General features: G+C 44.2%; 1 non-coding gene across 1 annotated transcript; it reads left to right on the top strand.

The window, feature by feature from the left end:
• The first annotated feature begins 312 nt into the window (after positions 1–312).
• Trnas-cga lies at positions 313–387 on the top strand. Its single transcript has one exon. It is a non-coding gene; the product is annotated as a tRNA-Ser (tRNA).
• Positions 388–18,365: the final 17,978 nt, after the last annotated feature.

Here is an 18,365-nt window from a genome sequence, read left to right on the forward strand (position 1 = left end):
CCAACTGAGCTACCGAAGCACGACTCACGCCCGGTACTCACAGCTTTACTTCTGCCAGTACCTCGTCTCCTACCTTCCAAACTTTACAGAAGCTCTCCTGCGAACCTTGCAGAAATAGCACTACTGAAAGAAAGGATATTGCGGAGACATGGCTTAGCCACAGCCTGGAGGATGTTTCCAGAATGAGATTTTCACTCTGCAGCGGAGTGTGCGCTGATATGAAACTTCCTGGCAGATTAAAACTGTGCGCCCGACCGAGACTCGAACTCGGGACCTGGCAGAAGTAAAGCTGTGAGTACAGGGCGTGAGTCGTGCTTCGGTAGCTCAGTTGGTAGAGCACTTGCCTCCGAAAGGCAAAGGTCCCGAGTTCGAGTCTCGGTCGGGCACACAGTTTTAATCTGCCAGGAAGTTTCATATCAGCGCACACTCCGCTGCAGAGTGAAAATCTCATTCTGGAAACCCAATACGATTTTATTACGTCGACCATTAAACGAAACTAGTCGTTGAACTACATCTTCTCGGCTTCATGTCTTCCTTTTCCAAGAACTTCGAAGCATTCGCTCAAAATATATTGGGCCTTTATATTTGTTGAAATCTCTTCAGCAACGGTCGAGTTAAAAAAAAAAGTTCTGCGAGAGTTACTCTATGGCAAATATAATACCACATTTACCAATGCCATAAACACAATAGTGACATTACCTTCGTAACGATTCTCACATAAAATTACACTTTCAACTTAAATTTACCATGTTGTATGGTAATGAGTGAGGTCAACGACCTATGATAAATTTATAAACTAATTTTTACTGTTTCAGTCACTTCTTACTAAGATTTATTTGCACGAAGCGTTTCGGCAATTTGCTGCCACCATCAGGCGCACAACAGATTAATATAGATGTAGCTGTAATGTACCTGATGATGGAAGCATGTTGCCGGAACGCGTCATGCTAAGAAATATTAGTAAAAAGTGACTGAAGCAGTAAAAATGCTTTGCAGATACTTTTCTCATGTAGGTAGGCATCTATTTTATACAGCTCTTCGTTCCACTGCATGTAGAGCAGTTCATCAACTTGAAATTTATGGTAAACGTGGCACAGAGAAGCTTAAACGAAAAGCAGGTAATGGATCACTTTGCAAATGAAAGACAAGTTTTTAAGTTTTGATGATTTCTTTCTTTAAAAAGTTAGGAAGGAAAAGCGTAATCCAAAAGCAGGTATTCTTCGGCATATATTATTACCTTAAGCTGACACTCAGGAAATTTCAATCCAGAAAACGTAAAAAAATGGACAGAACTGTACAGATTCGCCTCGGCCTGCTAAATACCGACAAAGATATGCACGCTGAGCTTCCATCGTATGAAAAAATAGCATCAGACGGCATTTAGCATACTGCATCAAAGCAGGCGCCGCCGGCGTGCTTGTAAACACTTGTCGCCAGAGATCAAAGCGCCTGGTGTCCGTCTTCGTGATATCGCAGGAATGACAGCGAGGAACCCAGGGGTGATATCAACTGTCAGCGTTCCCTGCTGACATTAATTGCGTGTTTGACTACGGGTGGCCTTACAGAACTGGACAGAAAGACAGGAGTCAACATCAGACTCGGACGCGCATGAAGCAGATCTGGTGTTTCATATACAGTTTATAAATCTACTGCTAAACATGTTCTCCAAATTAACTGCGTTGTGCTTGCTGGTAGCTACTTCCTGTGGTTGTTTTCAGCGCTTTCGAATTTTCAACTCGCTAATGCGACACGAGAAAAGTGCGAGAGTTCTCCTCTGCACGCAGCCTAACCTCTCTTAGCTTATTCTTGTAGTAATCACACGGGAATTAATATAGTTTTACTTACTTACATTCCGATTAAGGGGGTACCCTGGGTTGGCGCTCGATTATGGAACCGATATTCATGACTTTGTTCAATAAAATAACAAAAAAGTTACAAAGCTGACTTCAGAACGTTATTGTACTGTACTGTATTGTGTTGTTAAGAGTTCATCATGTATTTTTTTAGGTAAAAAACTTTCACACCGAGGACACTACACGACTACTCGCGAAGTGCGAGAGCGGCAGGTGGGAGATCTGAACGCCAGAACTTTCAACCTAGAACAAATTTCCAAAAACTTCTTTGAAACTGATGATATTCTGTAAAGTTGTACGTAGAGATATCTTTAAAACATAGTGTGTAACAAAATGGCGGGTCTCTGAAAGAAAAGTCAATTTAAAAAAAAAAAAAAAAACGTCGTTACGTAAACGTGCACCAAAAAATCGAAGTTAAAATATATCGCATAAAATCCTACGTAGGCCCTACAGTAGAGTAAACGTCGACTCACAAGTTACAAAAAGGTGTAACATAATTACATGTATATTTGACGAGTTACAGCTCGCGCCAACTTGAAAAATATTGTTTTGAAAAAACAGGAGTTTAAAGTCTCAACTTGAGTTTTTTAATATGGAAACTGAACAAATCTTTATCGACAATACCAGAACCCTACGGATGACCTTTCTTTCGCCGATGTCGAAACAATCTCATTTTGGCGAAATTATATCGATTAACTGGATTCCGCTTGGCAATCGAAGCGTTTTTTGTGCGACTGGGATTACTTTTCGAACCTTTCCTACCCGTATAAATGCGTCTGTTTGTCTTTTTCAAGCACTCAGTTTCTGCTTCGCGTAAAAACCAAGCGAAATGTCAAGTTAGGCATACGCGACACCAGCACGTGGTTTCAGACTGTTTACCATAAACGAATCATGTTACGAAGAGAAACCTTGTTACAAATAGTATTTATACCCTCTGTGATACTATTCGAAACTAACAGGACCCCTGTTCCGTCGGTAACTATTATGGAAATACATGGATTGCATTCGAGCTCTCAGATGCGACATACTCCATACACTAAATCACGGTTCTGTCATTTATGTCACTCTTCGTACAAATCATTCTTAAAAACCAACTCTCTAAGGAACATTTTAACCAAATAAAAACTGGATGAAAGAAATTTTCTGCCCTGGTCTACCCGCTTGATATGCCTGAGCATTTCTATTGCAACTTTGTACTGGCTAAACCGGGCAGATACTAATCTAAAGTAGTAGTCAAGCATATGCTGCACAAGAAGCTCGTAAGCCGCTTTCTTTGTAGATGCACTATTCTCCTTTGGCGATCTGCTAATAAATATTAGTCGCCTATCGGCTCCCCCACAGAACTGACATGCCCAAGTTTCTTTCACTTCGTATCCTATCCTTATCTTACGTTACACGTATATATTAAATTAGTTTGACTGAATCCAGCGACATACCATTAATGCTGTACTCGTGATGTAGAGAACATATGCTCCCCTTCTCATGCGCATTAATTTACATTTACGCACGTCTAAAATAAGCTGCTGCATATTATACCAAGAGAATATTTTGTGCAAGCAACACTGTACTTGCTCGTAGTTAATCAATGTGATTCCCGCTAATTCTCTATTATTTTGAGCTTTTATACGTTGCAGAGAATAAGTTTCTAAGAGCGACGTATTTCTGACGGCAGTATTGTCGAGTGGCGGAGAGGTGCTTTAATTCGCTAAAGCTACTGGAGTCGCTCACTCAGCCGGCGACTAAAGCCGCTGCCGCTGGCGTCACTCACCCAGCACGACGCACAGCAGCAGCAGGTCGCGGGCGGACGCCATGGCGCTTGCGATGCGACTCGAGACGTCCGGCGTCGCAGCCCTGGAGACGCCGACTGGCCGCCGTCGGCGCGGCCCGCACCGGCGCGGCGTCCCGACGCCCGCAACGCCGCCGCCAGCGCTCCCGGCGGCAGCGCGGCGAACCACGCGCCCTCCACCTGCTCAGTGTCACCTGTCGCCACGCGCTGCGGACGGTCAGTCACCACCGCAGCCGAACGTCAGAGACGAAACACTCGAAGCCCGACGCGTGACACCAAAAACTACACTACTGGCCATTCGAGTTGCTACACCAAGAAGAGGTGCAGACGATAAACGGGTATTCATTGGACAAATATATTATACAAGAATTGACATGTGATTACATTTTCACGCAATTTGGGTGCATAGATCCTGAGAAATCAGTACCCAGAACAACCACCTCTGGCCGTAATAACGGCCTTGATACGCCTGGGCATTGAGTCAAACAGAGCTTGGATGGCGTGTACAGGTACAGCTGCCCATGCAGCTTCGACACGATACCACAGTTCATCAAGAGTAGTGACTCGTATTGTGACGAGCCAGTTGCTCGGCCACCATTGACCGGACGTTTTCAATTCGTTAGAGATCTGGAGGATGTGCTGGCCAGGGCAGCAGTCGAACATTTTCTGTATCCAAAAGGCCCGTACAAGACCTGCTACATGCGGTCGTGCATTATCCTGCTGAAATGTAGGGTTTCGCAGGGACCGAATGAGCGGTAGAGCCACGGGTCGTAACACATCTGAAATGTAACGTCCAATGTTCAAAGTGCCGTCAATGCGAGCAAGAGATGACCGAGACGTGTCACCAATGGCACCCCATGCCATCACGCCAGGTCACACGCCAATATGGCGATGACGAATACACGCTTCAAATGTGCGTTCACCGCGATGTCGCCAAACACGGATGCGACCATCATGATGCTGCAAATAGAACCTGGATTCATCCGAAAAAATAACATTTTGCCATTCGTGCATCCAGGTTCGTCGTTGAGTGCACCATCGCAGGCGCTCCTCTCTGTGATGCAGCGTCAAGGGTAACCGCAGCCGTGGTCTCCGAGCTGATAGTCCATGCTGCTGCAAACGTCGTCGAACTGTTCGTGCAGATGGTTGTTGTCTTGCAAACGTCCCCATCTGTTGACTCAGGGATCGAGACGTGGCTGCACGATCCGTTACAGCCATACGGATAAGATGCCTGTCATCTCGACTTCTAGTGATACGAGGCCGTTGGGATCCAGCACGGCGTTCCGTATTACCCTCCTGAACCCACCAATTCCATGTTCTGCTAAAAGTCATTGTATCTCGACCAACGCGAACAGCAATGTCGCGATACGATAAACCGCAATCGCGATACGCTACAATCCGACCTTTATCAAAGTCTGAAACGTGATGGTAGGCATTTCTCCTTCTTACACGAGGCATCACAACAAAGTTTCACCAGGCAACGCCGGTCAACTGTTGTTTGTGTATGAGAAATCGGTTGGAAACTTTCCTCATGTCAAAACGTTGTAGGTGTCCCCACCGGCGCCAAGCTTGTGTGAATGCTCTGAAAAGCTAATCATTTGCATATCACAGCATCTTCTTCCTGTTGGTTAAATTTCGCGTCTGTAGCACGTCATCTTCGTGGTGTAGCAATTTTAATGGCCAGTAGTGTATTATTCAGACCGTACAACACTTACCGATGATCCCATTACTCGACAGATGAAACCGAAGTCCCGATTCTATCTGCGCCTATACATTCCCGGGAAAGAACTGAAACTTCTTCAAGGACAAGGCCATTTTATTGAAAAGTGAATGTACTTCATCATTGCAGGAGTACGAACATTTTAAGTTACGTTTTACTGTCTCTGTTATTGATATCGAATGAAACAACAAGTGTACTTCTACAAATCACTGTTTATTTATATCCAAAACGCGTTTCGAAGGTTTAAACCTCCATCACCAGGTGAATTTACATGTGTCAATATGACATATGTGTGTGTTGTTACAGTTCTGGGGCAGCTTATGACACTGTCTAATGAAGAAACAAAAACAGTATTGACTAAAAACTAAACATATACACTACTGGCCATTAAAATTTCTACGCCACGAAGATTACGTGCTACAGACGCGAAATTTAACCGACAGGAAGAAGATGCTGTGATATGCAAATGATTAGCTTTTCAGAGCATTCACACTAGGTTGGTGCCGGTGGCGACACCTACAATTTGCTGACCTGAGGAAAGTTTCCAACCGATTTCTCGTACATAAACAGCAGTTGACCGGCGTTGCCTGGTGAAGGGTTGTTGTGATGCCTCGTGTAAGGAGAAGAAATGCGTACCATCACGTTTCCGACTTTGATAAAGGTCGGATTGTAGCGTATCGCGATTGCGGTTTATCGTATCGCGAAATTGCTGCTCGCGTTGGTCGAGATTCAATGACTGTTAGCAGAATATGGAATCGGTGGGTTCAGGAGGGTAATACGGAACGCCGTGCTCGATCCCAACGGCCTCGTATCACTAACAGACGAGATGACAGGCATCTTATCCGCATGTCTGTAACGCGTCGTGCAGCCACGTCTCGATCCCTGAGTCAACAGATGGGGACGTTTGTAAGACAACAACCATCTGCACGAACAGTTCGACGACGTTTGCAGCAGCATGGACTATCAGCTCGGAGACCACGGCTGCGGTTACCCTTGACGCTGCATCACAGACAGGAGCGCCTGCGATGGTGTACTCAATAACAAATCAGGGTGCACGAATGGCAAAACATCATTTTTTCGGATGAATCCAGGTTCTATTTACAGCATCATGATGGTCGCATCCTTGTTTGGCGACATCGCGGTGAACGCACATTGGAAGCGTGTATTCGTCATCGCCATACTGGCGTTATCACCCGGCGTGATGGTATGGGGTGCCATTGGTTACACGTCTCGGTCACCTTTTGTTCACATTGACGGCACTTTGAACAGTGGACGTTACATTTCAGATGTGTTACGACCCGTGGCTATACCCTTCATTCGATCCCTGCAAAACCCTACATTTCAGCAGGATAATGCACGACCACATGTTGTAGGTCCTGTACGGGCCCTTCTGGATACAGAAAATGTTCGACTGCTGCCCTGGCGAGCACATTCTCCAGATCTCTCATCAATTGATAAAGTCTGGTCAATGGTGGCCGAGCAACTGGCTCGTCACAATACGCCAGTCAGTATTCTTGACGAACTGTGGTATCGTGTTGAAGCTGTACCTGTACACGCCATCCAAGCTCTGTTTGACTCAATGCCCAGGCGTTTCAAGGCCGTTATTACGGCCAGAGGTGGTTGTTCTAGGTACTGATTTCCCAGGAACTATGCACCGAAATTGCGTGAAAATGTAATCACATGTCAGTTCTAGTATAATATATTTGTCCAATGAATACCCGTTTATCATCTGCATTTCTTCTTGGTGTAGCAATTTTAATGGCCAGTAGTGTATTTACCTCGAGTGACGTCTTACGGCAATCTCCTGACCATGGCAGTGACATCGGACATTTCCAGCAAATAAGATATGACGAATTAATTTTTTATTGGTCTGGTGTAACACATGACGCAGCTAACAATAGTAGTAACAGATCTAATAGTTACCACGCAAATGTAAGAAACAAAAACATCAAAATGTCGGCGCGCAACGATCGTTGCCACAATCACAGCAGTGCGCGTGGAAAAGCGCGAGTAACAAGTGTAGTAGCGGGGATGAAGGTCCGTCAACCGAGGGTGGTAGTTGCCGCTTCACAGACACATCTCGTGGGATCGGCTGACTGCGTACCGCACCTTCTTCGCGAGCCTCGTCCCGCTACTTGATTCGTAGCCGTCAATCCTAAAACAGTTCTTAATCCATAAGCATAGGAGATTTTATCGAACATTATCGCTGAGCCGCCAGGCGAACTGCAAATGGGGAATATATTTGTGCTAATGTTCGTGAAAAACTGTTGCAGAAAGCAGTTTATTGTAACGAGCGACACAGTATCCAGAGGAGCCGGGGAAGATGGGCTAACCCGGCAGCACCTGCGTGGGTAACGACAGCAGGACGATAACACACCGGCAGCCGAAGAACCTCGGACGCCAGTGCTACAGAACAAGAAACATAAGAACAAGCTAATTATGTACATTCAGTCGTTGTATCGTTCGTGCGATAACTATCGGACAATCAGCTTAACAGCTCATGCATCTAAGCTACGACAAGAATAACACACAGAAGAATGGAAAAGAAAATTGACAAACAGTTAGATGACGATCTCTTTGGCTTTAGGAAAGGTAAAGGAGCCAGAGAGGCGTTTCTGATGTTACGCTTGATAATGGAAGCAAGGCGAGAGAAAAATCGAGACACGCTCATAGCATTCGACAACCTAGAAAAAATGTTCGACAGTTTAAAGTGATGCAAGAAGTTAGAAATTCTGAGAAAAATTGGGGTAAGCTATACGGAGAGACGGGCAATATACAGCATATACAAGAACCAAGGGGAAATAGTAAGACTTGAAGACAAAGAACGTACATTGAAGAAGCAATGACGCAAGAAAAGAGAGATTCAGGAGGGGGATTAAAATTCAGCGTGGAGGGATATCGGTGGTGAGATTCTCTGATGACATTGCTAGCATCAGTGAATGTGAAGGAGAATTCCAGGATCTGTTGCATACCATGAACGTGTATAAAATATGTATTGAGAATAAACCGGAAAAAGCCGAAGGTAAAGAAAATAGAAGCATTTCAGATGTGGTGCCACAGCAGAATGTTGAGAATCAAGTGGAATGATAAACCTAAGGAATGAGGAGTTTCTTCACAGCATGGCGAAGGAAAGAACATTCGAAAACCACTGACAAGATGAAGGGACAGGATGAGACAACAATGTTAAGACTGAGGGACAAACCTCCATAACAACGGACGAAGCTGCAGAGGATAACAACAGTAGGGAAGAAAGAGACTGGAATACATACAGCAAATAACTGAGGGCGTAGAATGCAAGTAATACTTTGAGATGAACATGTTGGCACGGGCAGAAGACCGATAACTCGAAAATAAATAACTAAATAAAAACGGAAACGTAATACTATATTTTGCGTCAGACCAGTCCCTTATTGAATTGAAGCTGTACTTGAATTACGTAAAGGATAGTTTCATGCATCTGTGTTTTTCAGAATATATGAGAAAAATTAGTTACAACATTTATACTCTTGAGACTGGCAGCTATCGAAGGTTGCAGTGATTATTGATTTGCAGTTTTAAATTGATCAGTGTTATTTCAATTGAAAGTAACTACAAGAAGAAGTGAGATTCAGTTAATCCTTCATAAACATTCACAAGGATGGTTCAAATGGCTCTAAACACTATGGGACTTCACACCTGAGGTCATCAGTCCCCTAGACTTAGAACTACTTAAACCTAACTAACCTAAGGACATCACACAGAGCCATGCCCGATGCAGGATTCGAACCTGCGACCGTAGCAGCAGCGTGGTTCTGGACTGAAGCGCCTAGAACCGCTCGGTCACAGCGGCCGGCCATTCACAGAGAATCGAGATTTCTTTTTTCATTTCGCGAGTAGGCATGAACTGTAGTTGGTACACCATCAGGTGGTTAAAATGGGCCTGGAAATTAACAAACCATTGGACTTTTAAGGTAATCTGAATATTAGGCCCCTATTGAGGCAGTTGCCACCTGACCCAGTATCTTAAATAGTTTCACTTGGGCTTCGAAACCGGATGTGTAATAAATAACCCATTTTATGGAAACAAAATAAAGGCATCAGCAGCTATTATTGTATTAGAAGAGTTGTGGTACCACAAACAGAATTTGGAGCAATTGTTAAGAAAAATTAAGGAAGCGCACAGAGAATATGTGTTTATGCCTAGTAAAATAAGATGTGCTAATAGTTATTATGATTTTAGACAAGGTCGTTATTGACCTTTGTGGTATACATATTAGAACCTCAGTAAAACTAAACCTTGCCGGCCGGAGTGGCCGAGCGGTTAAAGGCGCTACAGTCTGGAACCGCACGACCGTTACGGTAGCAGGTTCGAATCCTGCCTCGGGCAGGTTAGTTAGGTTTAAGTAATTCTAAGTTCTAGGGGACTTATGACCACAGCAGTTGAGTCCCATAGTGCTCAGAGCCATTTGAACCACTGGAGGTTTGAAAAAATTCAAGGGTTGTATGAGGTATTGCATTTCACAGGATGGCATTAGTCTACCTTCCCAGAGACAAGAAAGAAGAGAAACGCAGTTTCGAAGGCGATCTTATTTATTAAATGTGTTCCTCAGGTGCGGTTGTTCACCGTATTCAATATTTTATAGTTCCAGAAGCGCTCAGTATCGGGAGTGTAAGCCATATAGACATAATTTCATCCATTAAACACTTCCATACAGGGAGAACGGCACAAGTTCAGTCCACCATCGAGCCAACCTGATTTAGGATTTCCTTTTTTTCCCCAAGAGATCGCTAGAGGGTTTCTTCAAGAATGCCATGCCGACCAACTATTTCCTGAAATGTATCCGCAGATGCGAATACGAACCACCTCCAGCTGTATGATGGAACGACGACAATCAGCACTCGTGCCGGAATGGGGCTCGAACCCAGATTCCCCGCTTTAAGCGAGCGCTGGCCTTAGGCGCTTCGGCTATCCGTGCACGATTCACGGCCAGATCCAGACTTCTCTATGTTGTCCTCCGTGTGTTATTTCGTTTTCGTAAGTACGTCTTTCGTATCTTGGACGAGGTGTCAGCTCCTGACCTCCCTCAGTGGCCAGGCTACAGTTTGCACGCCCAGACGCCTCTCGCATTTCATATGAGCTGCACAGGTCGCCGGCAGCTGCGTCACTCTCCATTGTGCTGGGCCTGAGCGTCTGGTTCGGCCGCAGCCTGCTTTGCATAGGCGCGCAACAGGCGAGGCGAGGCGACGGCGTTGTAACCTCTGGCGCTGCTGCGCCTCTTCTGCGGGACAATGGCTGGGGGGAGCGGCGCGCTGACCGGCAGGGCCGCCCATTGTGTCTCCAGCTCCAGGCTCCAGCTCCGGTCCCCACGCTGAGCCCCTGCCTCGTCTCCAGCGCAGACGTCACACCCAGGTGTCGGCCGCCGTATCGGTGTCTCGTTTCTTCCTGCCTTCTGCTGTCTGTGTGCTTTGCCATGCCGCATATGTGATGACGTATTTCTTAGACTTACATGCAAATTACACCATCAGTTGCAATTTTATTCTCTGATACCACTCTAATACTACGACGTACCTCAGAGGATAGGTACAAGAAGAAGAAAGTCGTGTGACTAGGGCCTCCCGTCGGGTAGACCGTTCGCCGGGTGCAAGTCTTTCGATTTGACGCCACTTCGGCGACTTGCGCGTCGATGGGAATGAATTGATGATGATTAGGACAACACAACACCCAGTCCCTGAGCGGAGAAAATCTCCGACCCAGCCGGGAATCGAACCCGGGCCCTTAGGATTGACATTCTGTCGCACTGACCACTCAGCTACCGGCGGCGGACAGAGGATAGGTTAAGGAAAGGCAAATGTACGTTTCTAGCATTTGTAGACATAGCGAAAGCTTTTGACAATGTTGACTGGAATACTCTCTTTCAAATTCTGAAGGCGGCAGAGATAAAATACAGGGAGCGATAGGCTATTTACAATTTGTACAGAAACAGACTGGCAGTTATAAGAGTCGAGGGCCACAAAAGGGAAGCAGTAGTTGAGAAGGGAGTGAGAAAGGGTTATAGAGCCTACCCCCGATGCTATTCAATCTGTGTATTGAGCAAGCAGTAAACGAAACAAAAGAAAATTTTGGGGTGGAAGTTAAAGTCCAGGAAGAAGAAATAAAAGTACCTGGAAGAGCAGTTGAACGGAATGGACAGTGTCTTGAAAGGAGGATATAAGATGAACATCAACAAATCCGAAACGAGGATCATCGAAAGTAGTCTAATTAAATCAGATGATGCTAAATGAATTAGATAAGGAAACGATGAGACACTTAAAGCAATAAAAGAGTTTTGCTACCTGGGAAGCAAAATAACTGATGGTGGTTGAAGAAGAGCGGATATAAAATGTAGAGTGGCAATGGCATGAAAAATAATTCTGTTGAAGAGAAATTTGTTAACGTCGAGTATATAGATTTAAGTGTCAGAAAGTCTTTTCTGAAAATATTTGTGTGGAGGGCAGCCGTGTACGGAAGTAAAACATGGGACAATAAACAGTTTAGACAAAAAGAGAATAGAAGCTTTTGAAAAGTGGTGGTACAGAAGAATGTTGAAGATTAGATGGGTGTATCACGTAACTAATCAGGAGGTACTGAACAGAACTGGGGAGAAGAGGAATTTGTGGTAGAGTCTGACTAGAAATAGGGAACGGTTAATAGGACACATTCTGAGACGTCAAGTGATCACCAGCTTAATATTGGAGGAAAGTTTGGGGGTTAAAAATAGTAGAGGCAGACCAAAAAATGAATATAGTAATCAGATTCAGAAGGATGTAGGCTGCAGTAGTTACTCGGAGATGAAGAGGCTTGCACAGGATGGAGTAGTGTGGAGAGCTGCATCAAAGCATTCTCTGGACTGAAGACCACTAAAACAACCATACTACGACGGATTTCAGCCGCCAACGCCATTTTCAAGTGGTTATCTAAACAATGTTAAAACAAAAGGGTGCAAATAAAATGTTGTTTGTTGTTGTTGCGGTTGTTGTTGAGGACTTCAGCCGAACACTTGTTTGATGGAGCTCTCCATGCTACTCTACCCTGTGCCTCTTCATCTGTGAATAACTACTGCAACCTACCTTCTCTTGTTCTCCCTCCACAATTTTTGTACCCACACACTTCCCTCCTGGTGATCCCTTGATGCCTCAGAACGTGTCCTATCAATAAATCCCTTCTTCTAGTCAGGTTGCGTCACAAATTCCTCGTCTCGCAAAGTCTGTTCAGTACCTCCTCACTAGTTAAGTGATCTCCCATCTAATCTTCAGCATTTTTGTGTAATATCATTTTTCAAAAGCTTCTATTCTCATCTTGTCTGAACTGTTTATCGTCCACATTTCACTTCCGATCACGGCTACACTCCAGTTAAACGCCCTGGAGAAAAGCTTCCTAAAACTTCAATCAATATTCGATGTTAACAAATTTCTCTTCTTCAGAAACGCTTTTGTTGCCATTGACACTCTACATTTCACATCCTTCATACTTCGTCCATCGTCAGTTATTTTGCTTCCAAATAGCAAGAGTCATTTACTACCTTAATTATCTAGTTTCCTAATCCAATGCTCTCAGCATCGCCTGATTTAGGTAGACTATAAACCATTATCCTCGTTTTGCTTTTGTTGATGTTCATCTTATATCCTCCTTTCAAGACACTGTCCCTTCGTTCAACTGCTCTTCCAAGTCCTTTGCTGTCTGACAGAATTATAATGTCATTGGCAAATCTCGAAGTTTTACTTCTTCTCCCTGAATATTAATTTCTTCTCCAAATTTTTCTATGGTTTTCTTTACAGCTAGCTCAATGTACAGATTAAATAATATCGGGCTAGGCTAATACCATGTCTCACTCCCTTCTCAGCCAATGCTTCCCTTTCTTTTGCTTCTCGACTCTTATAACTGCTATCTGGTTTCTGGACAAGTTGTAAATAGCCTTCCACTCCTTGTCTTTAACCCCTGCTACCTTTAGAATTTCAAAGAGAGTACTCCAGTCAACATTGTAAAAGATTTCTCGAAGTCTACAAATGCTATAAACGTAGGTTTGTCTTTCCTTAACCTATCTTCTAAGATAAGCTGTAAGGTCAGTATTGCCTCACGTGTTCTTACACTTATCCAAATTGATCTTCGTTGAGATCGAATTCTACCGTTCTTCTATAAATGAAATAAATGATATGAAAAAGGAAGTAACAGCTAAAATCATCAAGACCAGATAGCGTAGAAAAATGAATAACATTTTAGAACAATTTAAATAGGTAACGTATACAACATATGAAAGTACGAGCATAACTTCGTGGGAGCACACAGATGCCAACTGATGAGACATTTGAAGAAGCAGTGCTTAGATAGGGGAGGACCGGGTTACTACTGCGAGAGTCTGTAGAGGTCATTGAACGTGGAAAGTGGCAGCAGACTCTGATGAGGAGGTAAGTATAATGCTTTAAAAGTAAAACAAAATGCATGGCATTTAAAAGATTTACGTAGGCGCATAACAGAGAACAGCGCAGAAAGAAGTAATACAAAAAAAGTAAAGACAACAGACGACGCTCAGAGAACGACGAAACAAGCACCTCTGCACGCAAACAAGATGTTTACGTGATATTAGCTTCTCAGAAAACTGAAATAGATTTGTGTGGAAGCATACAGAGTTGAATGTAACGTAAAGACACAGGCACATTAACTCCAAAGACAAAGAAGTAAATGGTGTCCGACGCAACCGGTCAATAAAAATGTAATGACATATTTTTCCCATAAAAAGAGACTTTTTATGCAGTACATGCTAAGGCAGCCAGTAATAATTAGTATTGGGACAAGGTGAGCGCCAGCCCAAAGTACCGTTATCCAAGATGGTGCCGATGACGTCATCCAAGATGGCGACTGTGACGTCAATCAACATAGTGGATTTTGGCGGGAAGTTTGAACTTTGGAGGGAAAGTGCCACGCCCCCCTCCCCCAGAAAAATGGCGCGAAGTTCAAATTCCAACAGGATAATGCACCACACCACACCTATCTCTGCTCGGCAAAGAAAATGGCGGGAGAAAAGGACTTGTCTATATTATTTAACCAATTTCAAGCACGTGTGTTCGCCACTGGGTCTGGACTCCAACTGGCTTAATTCATGTCGGTACCACCAGAGGGAGCTCTCCTGACGTCAGATCATGACGCAAGTACCGTTATTCAAGATGGCGGCGCCTGCTTTGCCACCAGACAGGAGTACTATGGGTATTTATGTGACTGTTTGGGAACCCTTTACTGTGTGTTTCTTTAGGTCTGAATTTGTTATAGTTTTCTGCTGCAATCGAATGAAACAACAAGCTTACTGTTACTAGTCACTGTTTATTTATACCCACAACGCGTTTCGGAAGTTTAAATCTCCATCTTCAGGTGGCTTTACATGTGTTTAGTATGACGTATGTGTGTGTTGTGTCACGATTTTAGAGCAGCTTGTGGCACTTTCTAGTGGAGAAATGAAACAATCTTAAGAACCCCCTGCTCTGGGAAAGTTTGCTCTCCACAGATCACATATTTCACACTCTATCTGAATCTGTTCCTATCCTACTCTCTCTCTCTCTCTCTCTCTCTCTCTCTCTCTCTCTCTCTCTCTCTCCTTTCCACCCTTGTTCCTGAATCCCAGACAAAATTTTTATTTACGTATATAATTTTACGACTGTTGGTAACATAATTGTTGTACTTAAACTGATGATATAAGCGAGCACGAAATTTAAGCTATAAAAACATGACAGAAAAGGATTTGTATAACACTTGAAATATTTATTCCAAAGGATGTATTCAACAAATCAAACAAAGATCTGCACAATCCTTCAAAACTAATTCCGAAATAATAACATTCTCACGTGTATTCTTTGCATTTCGAAATAATGTTTCTAGTTTACTATATGTTCTTTGCACCTACTACTTTCCAGACATTAGTTTTGTTTACAAAGTATGACAGTTTACATGTGATGTACTACGACAGAGAAAGGAACCTGTGACCTCTGGAGGTATTCTATTTTCACCTTTAGATATATGTGTCAACCGCCTTGTCACAGTGTTAACACCGGTTCCCGTCAGCTCACCTAAGTTAAGCACTGTCGGGGTGGGCTAGCACTTGGATGGTTGACCGTCTGGTCTACTGAGAACTGTTGGCAAGCGGGGTTCACTCAGCCCTTGTGAAGCCACTTGAGGAGATGGTTGACTGGGAAGTAGCGGCTCCGGTCACGAGAACTGACATATGTCTCTCCTTATCCGCATCACGTGACGGCAGAGGACGACACGGCGGACGGTCGGTGACGTTCGGTCCTCATGGCCTGTTCGGACGGAGTTTACTTTAGATACACTACTGGCCATTAAAAGTGCTACACAAAGAAGAAATGCAGATGACAAACGGGTATTCGTTGGACAAATATACTAGAACTGACATGTGATTACATTTTCATGTAATTTGGGTGCATAGATCCTGAGAAATCAGTACCCAGAAAAACTACCTCTGGCCGTAATAACTGCCTTGATACGCCTGGGCATTGAGCCAAACAGAGCTTGGATGGCGTGTACAGGTACAGCTACCCATGCAGCTTCAACACGACACCACAGTTCATCAAGAGTAGTGACTGGCGTATTGCGACGAGCCAGCTGCTCGGCCACCATTGACCAGACGTTTTCAGTTGCTGAGAGATCTGGAGAATGTGCTGGCGAAGCCAGCAGTCGAACATTTTCGGTATCCAGAAAGGCCCATACAGGACCTGCAACATGCGGTCGTGCATTATCCTGCTGAAATGTAGGGTTTCGCAGGGATCGAATGAAGGGTAGAGCCACGGGTCGTAAAACATTTGAAATGTAACGTCCACTGTTCAAAGTGCCGTCAATGCGAACAAGAGGTGACCGAGACGTGTAACCAATGGCACCCCATACCATCCCGGCGGGTGATACGCCAGTATGGCGATGACGAATACACGCTTCCAATGTGCGTTCACCGTGATATCGCCAAACACCGATGCGACCATCACGATGCTGTAAATAGAACCTGGATTCATCCGAAAAAATGACGTTTTGCCATTCGTGCATCCAGGTTCGTCGTTGAGTTCACCATCGCAGGCGCTCCTCTCTGTGGTGCAGCGTCAAGGGTAACCACAGCCATGGTCTCCGAGCTGATAGTCCATGCTGCTGCAAACGTCGTCGAACTGTTCGTGCAGATGGTTGTTGTCTTGCAAACGTCCCCATCTGTTGACTCAGGGATCGAGACGTGGCTGCACGATCCGTTACTGCCATGCGGATAAGATGCCTGTCATCTCGACTGCTAGTGATACGAGGCCGTTGGGATCCAGCACGACGTTCCGTATTACCCTCCTGAACCCACCGATTCCACATTCGGTTGGAAACTTTCTTCATGTCAGCACGTTGTAGGTGCATAGATCCTGAGAAATCAGTACCCAGAACAACCACCTCTGGCCGTAATAACGGCCTTGATACGCCTAGGTATTGAGCCAAACAGAGCTTGGATGGCGTGTAGAGGTACAGCTGCCAATGCAGCTTTAACACGACACCACAGTTCATCAAGAGTAGTGACTGGCGTATTGCGACGCGCCAGTTGCTCGGCCATCATTGACCAGACGTTTTCAATTCGTGAATGCTCTGAAAAGCTAATCATTTACATATCACAGCATCTTCTTCCTGTCGGTTAAATTTCGCGTCTGTAGCACGTCATCTTCGTGGTGTAGCAATTTTAATAGCCAGTAATGTAGTTTTCACATTACGCACTTACACCGTCAGGAATTTTTCTCGATAATGTTGGGAAGACTCCTATCACAGTAAAGCGAAACGAGGAGAAACGAGGAGATCAATGTATTCCGCTTGGAAACGTTGAAGTAAGTGATAAATTAAAAAGAAAATACTGGAGCTTGTGGATGCAAAATCTCTCCATATCCCGCAGATGCCGATGTACCGGGTGGTTATAAGTAAAGTACAAATACTCACAGAGGTCCAGTGTGGGCTAAAATTATCGTACAGCAGTGAAAAATGGTAAATATGCCAATGCATTTGATAGCACTGTTCTTCTTCCTTCCAAGCAGATAAATTTCCTCGCGACCGTTAACAGCCATTTATTGTTCTGTTACGCTAGAAATAAGTACGAAGTTTGGTAAGGAACGGGTTACTTGCAAACCTAGTGCTGTGGTTGCCTCAGTGAAACCAAACGGACAACTGCACAATTCTACTCACCCGAGTGCACGTCACACACCAGAATTACTTCATGTTACAGAGTTCCGGTTTGGAGGAAATGAAAACATAAAGTATTCTTAAGAGTTCGTACACGGGATTCATTGACCTAAATATAAAAATAAAAAAGTTTCTCGCGCATCGAAAATTCAGTTGCGTCGTCAGAATAACTTACAATATGTTGTCTCAAGAAACTGCTACCTTAAATAAAACCGAAAAGAAAACGTAGTGCATCTCTTCAGAAGACATTAGTGTCGGTTCCATTGGTGTGCTTCGAACAGTTTGTGACTCTGAGGGAGCTGAATGAAATCTAAGAATACACGTGTGCACTGTGTGGGACGTGGCAATGACTCAGCGCCGCCACGAGTTCCCGCCGAAGCGTCAGTGCTGAAGTAATTTTGAACAGACAATAATTAGTTGTCTAACGACTTGTTTCCATGTATCAAGGTATTGCATGTTTGGTACTCCATTGTCATGTAAATACGAACACTGCCGTTTGAGATACCAGACTAGTACAATACAGTGGTATTGTGGATACAATTAACAAAAGTAAATTCTTAAATATCTGCAAGAATTAATCAAGAAATACGAAAATAGTATGTCACGCAAATGAGGAAGCAAAACTTTGCTTCCAGTTAACGTATCCTTCCACGAAAATATCAATGGGTTGAAATTCTGAAATTATCAGAGGCAAAATACAATGAAGGAAAGGTTTTCTACAACGTGTGCAAAAACCAGAGTGCAATTATAAGAGTCAAAGAACACGAAGAGAAGGCGGTAACTGAGAAAGAAGTGAGACGG

This window comes from Schistocerca piceifrons, chromosome 1 (assembly GCF_021461385.2).
Source record: "Schistocerca piceifrons isolate TAMUIC-IGC-003096 chromosome 1, iqSchPice1.1, whole genome shotgun sequence".
In the NCBI taxonomy this organism is placed as follows: domain Eukaryota; kingdom Metazoa; phylum Arthropoda; class Insecta; order Orthoptera; family Acrididae; genus Schistocerca; species Schistocerca piceifrons.